The sequence below is a fragment of the Cricetulus griseus genome (assembly GCF_003668045.3).
Source record: "Cricetulus griseus strain 17A/GY chromosome 1 unlocalized genomic scaffold, alternate assembly CriGri-PICRH-1.0 chr1_1, whole genome shotgun sequence".
NCBI classification, from domain to species: Eukaryota; Metazoa; Chordata; class Mammalia; order Rodentia; family Cricetidae; genus Cricetulus; species Cricetulus griseus.
This window is the reverse complement of record NW_023276807.1, coordinates 220,877,159-220,890,997: the sequence shown is the minus strand read 5'-3', so window position 1 is coordinate 220,890,997 and position 13,839 is coordinate 220,877,159.

Below are 13,839 nucleotides of genomic sequence, written 5' to 3'. Positions count from 1 at the left end.
GGAGAAATTATAGGAGACAGGGAGTCAGGAACATTGCAGAAAACCCACAGAAACTATTAGCCTGGCTCATGGGAACTCGTGGAATCTGAACCAACAACCAAGGAGCCTTCATGGACTGACTTAGGCCCTCTGCATACATATGACAGTTACATAGCTTTGTCTACATGTGGAACTCTTGGCAATGGAAGCAGTGGCTGTCCCAGGTGCTTTGACTGGCTCTTAGGAACCTATTCCTCGTGCTGGAGAAGGTGCTTGTTTTTATGGCAGCTTGATATGTCATGCTTTGCTGAAGCCCATAGGATGCCTGCTCCTTTCTGAGTGATTATGGAGGAGGTGTGGATTGGGGGATGCAGAGGGAAGGAGGGGGACAAAGTGGGAGGAGAAGAAAGAGGGGAAGCTGTGGTTGGGATGTAAAACAAATAAATTTAAAATATCCAACTTGATGTTATCTACATTAGGAATACTTTAATTACAAGGGTAGATTTGAAGTAATGGTTAACAGAAGATACACCATGAAAACAGTAGGCGTAACAAAACTGGCATGAGGGCTGGGGCTGGGGCTTAGTTGGTAGCATGTTTGCCCAGCATGTGCAAAGCCCTGAGTTTAATCTCCATGCTAGCATGTGCCTGTTGCTGGGGTCCGGCCTGTATCAGTCCCATGCTACAGAGGCCATCTATTCCGGATTGATGCCTTTGGGGCTGCAATCAGAACCAGCAGAATCTGGATCGGGAAACTTCTAGCTACCCAGAGACACCTCTAAAACTTCACGCCCTCACCAGCCTCTCACCAGTCCCTATACAAGCCCTCAGACATCCTACAAGGGTACATCTTGCTAGTCGCTTACTAGTTTCTAGGCACTTTCCACCAGCATTAAGGACCTGACAGAGACATCTTGTCATCTCAGGAGGGCTCTCAGTTCATACTGGAGTCCACAATTTATTCAAGCATCCTCTTAAATAGCTTTCCAACAGTGGGGGTGATAGCAGAAGACATCTATTATCATGTATAAAGCTGATATCAAATATTTCCTTTAATCCCGGAGACACCCCTAAAACTGCACATCCTCACCAGCCTCTCACCACTCCCTACACAAGCCTTCAGACATCCTAGTCACTTACTAGTTTCTAGGCATGTTCCACCAGCCCCATGATGGGTGTGCATCCACCCAGGGGCTTAGGTCTATTGCAATACAAGCTATGAACCATTCCCCACCAAGGCCAGGCATCCGGAGGTAATCAGTCAGCATCTAAAAGACAATGGGAACTTCGAGCTCCTGTAATTGAGCCAAGGTTTGCACCCAAAATATCATAATCTATATTTTTGGGCCCCCAACAGCCTGTAATCCCATTCAGGATGATCTGAAAGAGTTCAAGGCCAGTCTAAGCTACTTAGCATGTTCGAAGCCACCATGGGTTACAGGAGACCAAGTCTCAAATGAAAAATAAATATGTACGGAAGAGCAAATTAGACCCAAGGTAAACAGAAGTAAAAAGAGTGATAACCATGGGAACAGAAATCAACAACAACCCTACAAGCAATAGAATTAGCAAAGCCCAAAGTTATTTGAAGGAATTAATAAAATTGATGAGTCCCTAAAGAAAACCCAATTGAGGCCAGGCATTGGTGGTGCACATCTTTAATCCCAACACTCAGGAGGCAGAACAGGCAGATCGCTGTGAGTTCAAGGCCAGCCTGGTCTCCAGAGCAAGTGCCAGGATAGGCTCCAAAGCTACACAGAGAAACCCTGTCTTGAAAAACCAAAAAAAAAAAAAAAAAAGAAAAAAGAAAAAGAAAGAAAAAAAGAAAAGAAAAAAAGAAAAAAAAGAAAAGAAAACCCAATTGAATATTAGAGAAAAACAAAGTCTAATACCATAAAGAAATGATGCTATTATATAGATGATATAGACATTAAGGGGAAAATAAGGAAATAATATGTGTAATCAAGTGCCAATGTATTCGATAATACATGAAATGCAGATATTGAATAACACAACTTATAAAAACTAATCCAAAGCAATAAAAACCTAAACAGTTATATCTTTTAAAGAAATTGATTTTTTAAGAAACTGAAACAAAATTCTAGCAAAGAAAATATGGTTCTGCCGTTTCCACAGCTGCATTCTATAAAAGATTGATGCATGATGTAATACAATTCTCATGAACACTCAGGAAATAAAAGGTAATCTCAGCTTATTTTATAAGGCCAGTATAAATCTGATAATAAAATCAGACAAAGGCAATAAAGAAAATTGTAGACAAATGTCGTAAAGAACTTAGGAACGGTATTTATTAAATAGTACAGTTAACAATCATTAGCAAATTAAAGGGTGGGGAGATGGCTCAGTTAGTGTCTCACAAGCTTGAGGACCTTAGTTTGCTCCTCAGAACCTGTGTATAAAGGTGTAACAATATGCACCTGACATCCCAACCTGGAGGAGGTGATGGCAGATGCCTCCCTGTGGTTCATAGGTCAGCCAGTCTAGTCTCCAAGGCAAGCTTCAGGCCAGTGAGAGACCCTGTCTCAAAGAACAAGGTGGAGCCCTCCTGAGGAACCATGCACGAGGCTGACCTCTAGCCTCTACACTCATGTACACACACACACAAACACACACACACATACATCTACATGCATGCATACACACACATATGAACCAAATTGAATCTAATACATGGAAAGAAATATATAATGTATTATGACCAAATGGCTTTTATTCCAGGAATGTAATACTGCTTTGACTTTTGAAAACCAATTAGTGTCATTCACCACTTTGACAGAACAAAGGAGGAAAACTACTTAGCCATTTCGACTGAAAAGCATTTGGCAAGTCTCAAAATTCCCTTTGAATGTAAAAAGCAAATTATAAATGGAGGGAAAGATTTCAACTTAATAAAGAGCATTAATTTATATTCTTAATCTATAGATAATCATATACTCTGTGATAAGAGAGGAGATTTTTTTCTTCTTCTTCTTTTTTTTTTTTTTGGTTTTTCGAGACAGGGTTTCTCTGTGTAGCTTTGGAGCCTATCCTGGCACTCGCTCTGGAGACCAGGCTAGCCTCAAACTCACAGAGATCCACCTGCCTCTGCCTCCCAAGTGCTGGGATTAAAGGCATGTGCCACCAATGCCCGGCGAGATTTTTTTCTTCTAAAATCAGGGATGAGGTAATACTTTCGTCTCCACTTCTGCTCAGTACTTTACTGGGAACCATTTCTGAAGACACAAAATCAGCAAATACATCTTGGAAAGGAAGAAATGAAATTGTCTTTATTCACAGACCTCATAGACAAATAATATAGAAAATCTTAAGGTGTCTACCAGAAAAAAAAAAGCAGTAAATGAATTTAACAGCGTTACAGTGTAGGACAATATACAAACATTCTTCACACTGCTATATTCTAAGAGCAGAAATTAGAAATATAAATAGTTACATAGTAATTACATAAAACATACAGAAAATGAAATTATTATGGGATGTATATGACCTTCATAACAAAAACTACAAAACTGCTGAGAGAAATTTTTAAAGGTTTGGTGCTGTAACTGTTTTGTTTGTTGTTGTTGTGGGTTGGTAGCTTTGTCAGTTTTCTCCACTTTTTTGCTTTCTTGTAGCCAGGCTGGTCTCTAACTACTTTGTAGCTGAAGATGACTTTGAGCTTCTGATGCTCTTGGGGGGAGTGTTGGGATTCTGTGAGTGCCTTCTGTTGTGATGCATGAAGTGCTACAGTGATCACAGGGTTCATGCATGCTATGCGAGCACTCTACCTACAGAGCTCCATCCCAGCTCCTGATACATGCAACTCAAATTAACTGTAAAAACAGTTTGAGCAGAGAAAGTAAGTCAGAAGAGAACACAGTTCTCTGAGTTACAAAATAAGCAAGGTGCTTCAGAAATCAGGTGAGGTGAGTGGGGCTGAATATAAAGTTTCTTGGATGAAACAGAGGTTCTGATTAGTAGAGCAATTGAGTGGTTATATACATTTATTAGAATCTATTGACTACTTTATGCATCAGATATAAATCATGCCTCAACACAGTTCATTCCCTAAACTCCAGAAGGGTCCCCACTGTCCACCAGTAAGATGACAGACATCTTCTCCCTTCCAAGAACACTTCAGCCTCCTCCCATTTCCCATGCCTGCATACACTCCTTGGCATATGGCTTCACTTATCCGTACCTTCCAGACCAAGAGCTGTCAGACAGCTTCTAGGGTCCATGAGCAACTCTCAAGTATGTTCAGAGGGTTTTCTGAGCCTTCAGAAATCATACATTCTGGATCAAAACTGGGAAAGTCCCAAGAAAGTTGGAGGCTAGTTATCATTTATAGAACCCTGTACCACTTCTGGCTCCACCCCTAGGCTTGGCAACAGGCATGAGATGTATGTTTAGTAACGTTTGTCCAAAGCCTAGAATAGACCTCAAAGTTCTACTTCATGGCAGGTGCTGAGTGGAGACAGGAAGCTTCAGGCAGTGACTGTCTGACCTCTCTACAGACCAAGGCTCACCCTGGTCTTCCACAGGGCTTAAGATCTCACCCCTCTGTGGGATGTTCTGGAAAGCAGATAAACTGCTGACCTCAGCCCTATTTAAATGTTATGGGGTAGCCAAAGTATTCCAGAAACAGCCTCCTTCCCCTTGCCTGCTCATTTCCCGCTCCAGTGAAGTCATCTGAGCCTGGGGGGTGGGAATGGGGGGAGCTGTAGCTTCCTTTCTCTCCATACCTCCCAAATAGGCTGCCATGTCCCAGGCCGCCTGGGACCAGGACTGACCTTTCAGGGCAGTTTGCTCAAGTGCCCATAAGCAAACAAAAACAGCCTTCGTGTTGGCCAGGGCTGGCAGCTTAGGGTAAAAAATAACCCGCTGGAGAGAGAACTGCTGGTGAGCGCTCTTGCCTCCCTGGGACTCTGGACCTTGTCCTCCCAGCCCTGTCCCTCAGGGCCTCCTTTGTAAGACCTCTGGTCTCTGCTGGGATTGGGGACAGCATGGGGACAGTAGTGGCTTTGAACAATACCACTGTGTCTGGCCAGGGAGCCTGCTTGACCTGATTAGGCTTCTGAGTCTGGGGTGGGGACCAAGGCAGCCTTCAGAAACTGTTTTAGACCCTGATAGGCAGACTTGTCACTCCTGTCTCTTCAGTGGCTCCTTTTTGGTGAAATAGGCTGGCTGTTCCTTTGTATAGTGACACACATTATGGCCTTCCCGATCTCTGCCTGCACAGGCACTGGGACCTGCCGGTCTACTTACTCTTGTTGCCCTTCCCACCAGGCAGCTCTCCAACAGTGTTTTTCTCACTGCAGCTCTCTCTCTGGCCCTGCCAGGCTGAAAGCACCCGCACCCAAGTCCAGCTGGCATCCACTTGAAAGCCTTCCTTGCTGAGAGCCTCAAGGTCGCCCACACCCACAGGCCTGGCCCTGGGGCCTGAGCACAGGGCCATGGTAACTTGGCCAAGAAACTTCAGGAGAAAAATCATCCCCCAGCCGCAGGAGGGCGCCTCCCAACCCCTTCCCTAGGTGGGCACCACAAGCTGTAGATTGTGGTACAACATTCCCACTCTGTACCTCCTGTTCCTGGGGACACCCTGGGGATGTAGAGAGTGCTGGGGCAGCACTTTTGAATTTGTTGGTACAGATGGATGGGAAACCAGAGTGTAGAGTTTTCCAAAGACTCTGCAGAAACGGTGAAAGTGGAGAAGGCTAGGGTGAGTCTGGAGGAAGGGAGGGGTAGCTGGGTGGGCCCAACAACCAGGTCTATCCTTTGTGTGTTGGCAGAAGGAGACCATCTGAAAGCTTCCTTGAGAGAAAAATCTAGTCAGTCAGCTTGCAGTGTGCTTGGTTACAGCCGGGATTGCCAGGATTGTTTCTAGGGGAGGCCTGGGGAAACTGACTCAACCAAGATCACGCAGCTCTTTCAAACTGAGGCTTCCACTTACCAAGTCTCTCCTTGTTTGTTTTCTGGTTTTGTTTGGTTTGTTTGGTTGGAGGCTTTGTTGTAGTTTGGTTTTATGGTTTTCTTTAACTAAATGATTATGAGTGTTTTGCTTTTGCATATGCGTTATATGCAGCACATTCATGCAGTGCCTGAAGAAGCCAGAAGGCCTAGATATGAAACCCTGAAACTGGAAGTTACAGACCATTGTTATTCACTGTGTGGGTGCTGGGAACCAAACCTTAGTCCTCTGCAAGAGCAGCAAGTGTTCTTAACTGCTGGGCCATCTCTCCAGTCCTGGTTGTTTTGAGACAGGGTCTCTGTTGTGTAGCCCAGGATGACCTTGAACCCCTGATCCTACTATTGCCTCCATCTTCCACATGCCAGGAGTGCAGGCCTCTACCATCATGCCAGGCCTCCTAGATCTCCAAGAGCTCATTTGTAGACAGAAATTTGGAGGGCTATACAACAGGATGTCTGTGTCGACAATGAGCTGAGGGGTTTCTTCATTTTTATACTGTTTTGTTTTATCTTTTGCTTAGCTATGTTTCTTGCTAAGCAAGAACAACGTGGGCAAAAATAGAGGGAAAGAGGAGTTTTAAGGAAATGATACTCAGCAGGATAAAGACAAAGAGAGGTGGATAGTATTGTCTAAGATGAGAAAGGGGAGGGCAAAGGAAGCAGAAAGAAAAAGAGAAGAGGGCCTTAGTTGGCTGTGTGGCTCCATTGTGGAATGCTTGCTTGGCTCGCACAAAGCCCCAGGTCCTATCCCCAGCACTGCAGAAACTGGGTGTAGATGCCAGTCTCAAGTCCCCAGGAGAAGGGAGAAAGAAAGATTGAAAAAGAGGAAATGAGAACGAAATCAAAGACAAAGAGGAATGACTGAGAGAAGAGACAAAGAATGTGGACACCAGCCATAAGGAATCTTGCAGGTTTTGAGGGCCCAGCACTGACCTTCCAAAACAGAATCAATATTAGTCAGTGCCCTTACTTCCACTCTGTCACTTTCCTTTGGTCTATATTAAAGACTGTGAGGTGGACTTGGAGCTTCTTGAACTAGTATTTCCAGCTACAAATCATTATATAATCCATAAAATCACTCACAGAGTCCCTGTATATGATGGTGTATTTTCTGTCAGGCTCTGGGTCTCTCTCTGTCTCTGTCTCTGGTCTCTGTCTCTTCTTCTCCCCCCCCCCATCCAGAAGCATCTTCCCTCCTATTTCAAAGTGTTCTTCTCATCCTTCTCTTAAGATAATACAAACTGGAGACGGGAAAGGCTTCACTGCCAGCACCCTGCAGGGTAACCAAACCATCCCCAGTGACGTCATGTTTTCTAAGTAGATGTTTGCTTTAAAAGCTGCAGAATAATCTAAACTTCCAGCCCAGCATCTCCCCAGAGATGCAACCTTATGTGGACTTGGCCAAATAGGAACTCACACCCCTGCTCATTAAGGGAACCACTAGGCCACCAATTAGTGAGAACCTTCCTCACACTTTCCAAGCCCTGTCCCTGTAAAACTCTGCCCAGTCTGTGTTTCCCTGGGTGCCAGGGACACAGAAAGGAGTGCTCTAAGGAGAAGGGGAGGAGCAGGCTAAAGAAGCCTGGCATTGAAAGTAGAGTGACCTCCACCTGCCTCCCTCCAGGGATGGTGTCTTTGATTACAGGGGCCCTAGTTCAGGAGCTTTCTGCTAGACTTTGGCAGATTCAATCGAGACCAGTTGGAGATCAAGGCTGATGGTAAAGCTACCCCAAGGGCCCAGGGAATTTTATCCTCACTGGGTGGAGAGATCCAAAGTCAACAACACTGTGCCAGGGGCTGGGGGCTGGGAAAACATGCAGCTCTGACTATGGTGTGCCCATCGCCAAACAAACTTTCCAGGGTTTGAGAACCACAGGGCCTCAATATCAGTTCCCAATGAGTGAGTGACCTTAAATTATTTGCTTGACTTCTTCAAAACTGTTTTTTAGGAGATGGAGAGATGGCTCCGTGCTTGAGAGCATTGGTTCCTCTTCCTTGAGGACCCAGGTTCAATTCCCAGTACCCACATGGCAGCACATAACTACCTGTAACTCCAGTTTCAGGGAATCTGACACCTTCACACAGACATGCATGCAGGCAAAACATGAATACACATGGAAAAAATATATAGATTACAAAAACATGTTTTGTTTTGTTTTAGAGAGTAGTCTCACTGTGTATCCCTGGCTTGCCTGAAACTCACTATGTAGGCCAGGCTGGCCTTGAACTCACAGAGAGCACCTGCCTTTCTACCAGAGTGCTAGGATTAAAGGTGTATGCCACCATACCTGGCTCAAATATGTTGTCGGAGTTACTTTTCTATTGCTCTGATAAGACACCATGACCAAAGCAATTTATGGAAGAGTTTGTTTGGGGCTTACAGTTTTAGAAGGTTAAAGTCCATGCCAATCATGGCAGGGAGCATGTCATGGTGCTGGAGCAGTATCTGAGAGCTCACCTATTGAGATACAGCCATTAGACAGAGAGAGACATTGGGAATGGGGAAGAGTCTTTTGAAACCTCAAAGCCCACCCCTAGTGACACATCTCTTCTAACAAGGCCACACACCCCCAATACTTCCCAAACAGTTCCACTAACGGGGAACCAAATATTCAAACATTATGAGTCAATGGGGACCATTCTTATTCAAACCACCACACCCACTGAAGACAAAAGACAATTCTAAAAGACAAGTCCACCCTACTGACACACACTGTCCACAGAGAGATTTGGGGGTCAGAAGAATGTTTGCAGAAGTGACATCTAAGCTGAGATTTTTCAAGCAAGGAAGAATCTTGGCAAACAGCATGTAAAAGAAAAGGGAGTTCGTATAGAGGGCTGGTGAAGAGGGAGCAGTATGGCTGCATGGAGGAACAGGACAGGTTCAATGATGAAGTAGAGTATGTGCTATGTGGATTAGTCCAGAAGGAAAGTAGTGTGAGCATGGAGGCCCTATGGGCCATGCAGGAGCTGAGCTCCTACCCTGAGTATGCACTTGAATGGACAGTTTCCATCTGAGTGCTTCCCAGTACAGTCTTAATTGAGGAGAGACATGAAAAGAGGGCAAAGAGATGGTTGGAAAGAGGCTGTTGGTGAAAACAAATGGAGACAACACCAACTGGAATAGAGAGAGAAATGAGAGTAGAGAGGGAGAAGGTGGGCAAAGGTGAGCAGTCATGAGGAAGAAGCAGCAAGGGACTTTCTGGGCAGGAAGCCTGCAAATTCGAGAACAATAGCTCTTCCAGCAGGAGGGAAAAGGTGATGCTTTGGAAGGATACTTCTGGAAAAAGCTAGCCTACCCCAAAGAGCCAGAGAGAGAGAGGGGTGCAAAAGAATCTGAGGGTGCTGTGTAGGGAAGAGGGTGGGGCAAGGAATGGAGGACACGGGGTAGAAACCTCTCTACCTTCTAAGTGCTAATGGTCAGATACCCGCCCCTTGGGCTGGGGACTGGGGCTCCTTCTCAGAAGGAAAACAATGGAGGAGGCAGTAGACTCAGGGCTCCAAGCACCCCATCAGGAGGGTAAGATTCAAAACTAAACAGAAGTCTAACCACGGCATAGTCGGGCCCCCTTGACTTTGTCATCTTTGCCCATGACCATTTTTCCCCAGGAAAGTTAAACTCTTTGGGAAGATGACAAGGACTGGAACCTCCAAACCAAGGGCCCATGTTGTTTACAGACAGGGTCCATTCTGAGAGATGGGTCATCAGATGACGTTATCATCATATGCCCAACATGGAACCTGTGCCAGGTAGCCGCTCAGTGGTGCAGTGTGTGCTTGCTGTATTTAAGGTCTAATGTCCAGTCTCCAGTGAGGGCACCAGCTGTCTTGGAGTACACACATAGCACAGACAAGAGATACCCTGCCTCAATGAGGTGCAAGGAGAGCACCAACCCCTGTCCTCTGACCTCCACGTGTGCTCATTGGCATGTGCATGACCTCAAGCACACACATGTCAGCACACACAAAGATAAATTTAAAAATTGAAAGGTTACTGTGAAAAACCCCTGGAGGCTCAGGCCCCCAGGATCTCAGCCCAGGACCTCGGCCACCCCAATCACCAGGTGGAGTCCTAAGCTTGATGCAAACAGCACGAGGCTTTATTGTAGTTGTTTAACGAGCTAACCCCATGTTAGCTCAGGCCTTTCATCCATCCACCATGGTGGATGGCTAAGAAAGACAACAAGAAGCCACTGTATAGAGATCTTATAGGGCAGCGTAAGGGGAGTGTCTAGGGGTACACACAGGCTCAGGATTGGTGTGCTTCCAGGCTTGCCCTGTGTTGATTGGCCAACTGGTTGTTATGGCCCATAGGCCCTCCCAGGGTGGTTGCTAGCTCTGCACGTCATTGCTGTGCACTTGTTGGTAAAGCACACCCAGAGCCATAAAGCATACCACCACCAGCTAACTTCTGATTGGTCCCTTGCCACAAGGCAGGCGTCTGACCTCCTAATGACCAAGGCAAGGTCAGGCAAGCACATGCTAGGCTGTTAAGGCTGCCAAAATGGGGAGCTGGTCCCTTCAACTGGGCCATAATAAGCCCTAGGTAATGGATCCAGAGAGGAAGAATAAAGTCAGGAAAGGGCCCTGGCCTCCTGCCCACAGTGCTGGAGATACTCGCTCACAGGGGCTTCCCTACTACACTGGTTTTCTCTTCTGTGAACCCATTCCCCAGAGACTGCAGTCACACACACCTCTGGATAACTGAAATTCAACACTAGGGTAGAGGAAGAATCAGGGAGGACAAGGTTCAAGTCCCATGGAAGGCAATTTAGATTCACTTCCTCACTCCCAAATTCTCCTACACCCTAAGAAGCAGTGGGCCTCTTTGGCCAATTGTCAGCTGCCGGGCTCTCCTGTGTCTAGAGGAACAAGGTGTTGGCTTGGTCTGGGGCCAGAAAATCCAGCTGCACCATCTGCCTGACCCAGATGTGTGAGATGCCTGGCCACAGCCAACTCTGATTCAGACCTTTCAACCCTTCATCAGATCCCACTCATCCTCCCTGCTCCTCTCTCTGTTCCCAATCACTCTCCCTGCAGGTGGCTAGCAGACTGGCCTCAGAGGTTCTATTCTTGGAAACTGGTGTTAATGTCCCTAGTTCAGTGAATTAGACAGTGGTTGACTGCAAAAAGTCAGAGAGACTTCTCTTACACTTGAACAATTCCCGCTCACTCCCATTTCTTATATTCTTATAGCTTGGGGGCCAAGAACAATTCTCTCTTGAGAAAGAATTGAAAATGAAAACAGTCTCGCCTTACGTTTACATAGCATTTTCTCTCTGCAAAGTCTTTTGCATACATTATTTCACACATTTGACCCACACAGCCACTGTTTATATTTGTTATTGGGGTCGAGACTCTACTCTGCCTTCCTCATCAACTTTTCTTTCTTTCTGGTAGGGACACAAGCAAGGCTGTCTGCAAAGGAAACACTAAGAACACATGAAAGGGGATCTGCTGCTCCACAGAAGGGGTGGGAGCTAGGCTAAGGAAAGCACCAGGCCTGGAGCAGTGGAAGCAGAAATCCACAGCACACACTGGCTTTAGTGACTCATGGAAATATGTACTATAGAAAACAGCCCATCACACCTGGGCCAGACAGACAAAGACTGCTCCTCTCAGTTTTAACTGAAGGAACCTGCTCCCCTTTCGGCAGCCATAACAGCTGAACACGTGCTTGTCATAAACTTGCCTTGGTCACTTAGAGGTCAGATGCCTGTCTCGTGACAAGGAACCCATCAGAAGTTAGTCACTAGAAAGTCAGATGCCTGCCTTGTGACAAGGAACCAATCAGAAGTTAGCTGGTGGCGCAATGCTTTATGACTCTGGGTATGCTTTATGGACAAGCGCACAGCAATGAGCTTAGCAACCACCCTGGGAGGGCCTATGGGCCATAACAACCAGTTGACCAATCAACACAGGGCAAGCCCTCCAAGCCTGGAGGCACACCAATCCTGAGCCTGTGCGTAACCCTAGACACTCCCCGTATGCTGTCCTATAAGATCTCTTGGGAGGCCCTAGGAGCTGTCTTTTGCTAGCCATCCGCCATGGCGGGTGGGTGAAAGAACTGAGCTAACATGGGGTTAGCTCGTTAAATTACAATAAAGCCTCGTGCAGTTTGCAGCAAGCTCTCGAATCTGCCTGATGATTGGGGTGATCGAGAACGTGGCCTGGGACCCCGGGTACTTGAGTTTTCCGGGGGTCTAACATAACTAGACTTTGATTTGCAGTAAATGGCTGCTCAAGGTGGTTAGACTAAGTAATCAAGGTGCTTATGAAGGGACTAGCTCCCCATTTCCTCAGCCTTGACAGTAACACGTGCTTGCCACGACCTTGCCTTGGTCACTAGGAGGTCAGATGCCTGCCTCATGGCAATCAGAACCAATCAGAAGATAGCTGGTGGCGTTATGCTTTACGGCTCTGGGTGTGCTTTACAGACAAATGCAGAGGGTAGGAACAAGTGCACATAGAGCATAGCAACCACCCTGGGAGGGCCTATGGGCCATAACAACCAGCTGACCAATCAACACAGGGCAAACCCTCCAAGCCTGGAGGCACACCAATCCTGAGCCTGTGTGTACCCCTAGACACTCCCCTTACGCTGCCCTATAAGATCTCTATGCAGACGCTTTGAGCTGTCTTTGCTAGCCATCTGCCATGGTGGGTGGATGAAAGACCCGAGCTAACATGGGGTTAGCTCGTTAAACAACAATAAAGCCTCATGCTGTTTGCATCAAGCTTTCGAATCTGCCTAGTGATTGGGAGAGAAGGACTGAAATGAAATGCTGTCTTCAAGCATGACACAGCCATGGCAAGTGATCTCACAGCAGCTACAGTTGCCTACACTGGGCCTGCACAAGACTGCCATGTCACCTGTCAGTAATGCATGAAGGAGAGGTTCATAGGAACCTACCCCTCCATGCCGAGCTAGTTATTGGTTACTGATGGACTCCGAAGGAGGGACTGTCATTGTCTTCAGTTGTGTACCCAATAGTGGGTCCACCAGGCTGCAGTGGATAGTCCAAAAGCACTGTCTGTGCTCACACAGACTCCTGGTTAAAATCAGCGGCTCACAAAACAAAACCAAAAAGCACGAATGTGGGAAAGAGACTTGTAGGGAAGAGGAGGGGAAAACAGGGTGTCAGGGAGACAAAAGAGGGTGAGGGGGAGAGTAAGCAGAGTACACTCTATAAATGTATGAAATTGCCAAATAATACATTAATCAATAAAAGCAATTTTAAAAGAAAAGGAAAACTCAACACTTAGGAAAAGTGAGAAGACCCATGAGCCACAAATCCCAATCATAGAATGTATAAAAGTAATAAAAAAAAAAAAGCACCCATCTTCGGCTATACCATTGCCACTGACTTCCATTGACACAAAGAGATTTCTTTTTTCATTTTTAAAATAAGTGGATGAGATTTTATTTTTGAATCTGTTATAAATTGTTTACCAAATACCCATTGGTGGATTTGGGGGTTATTCCACATTGAGAGTTTTATTCCACATTGAGAGAAGGAGTTCCCACCAAAACATACATAAATATGCTGTTTTCTCCATCAAGAAAACATTCCTATGACCAAAAAAAAAAAAAAAATCAGGAAAACTCAGCGCCTGACAAAGGGATTTTTTTAGAGACAAAGGCATGATACCATCCAATATACAGTCAGAACTCAAATCTCCCCTACATCCACACTCCACATTTGTCAGATATCTCTGGGTTTACAGGCTGGTGCTTCCCTTTTCCCCTATAAATGCTGTTTGTTGAAGAAACCAGGCTGTTTTCCATACAGAACTCCACATTCTGGATTATGCTGTGTGAACTGGGAAAGAAGCTGCACCTGTTACAGTCTGCAAGGCTGACTGATGATAACATCTGTGGTTCTAGAAAGC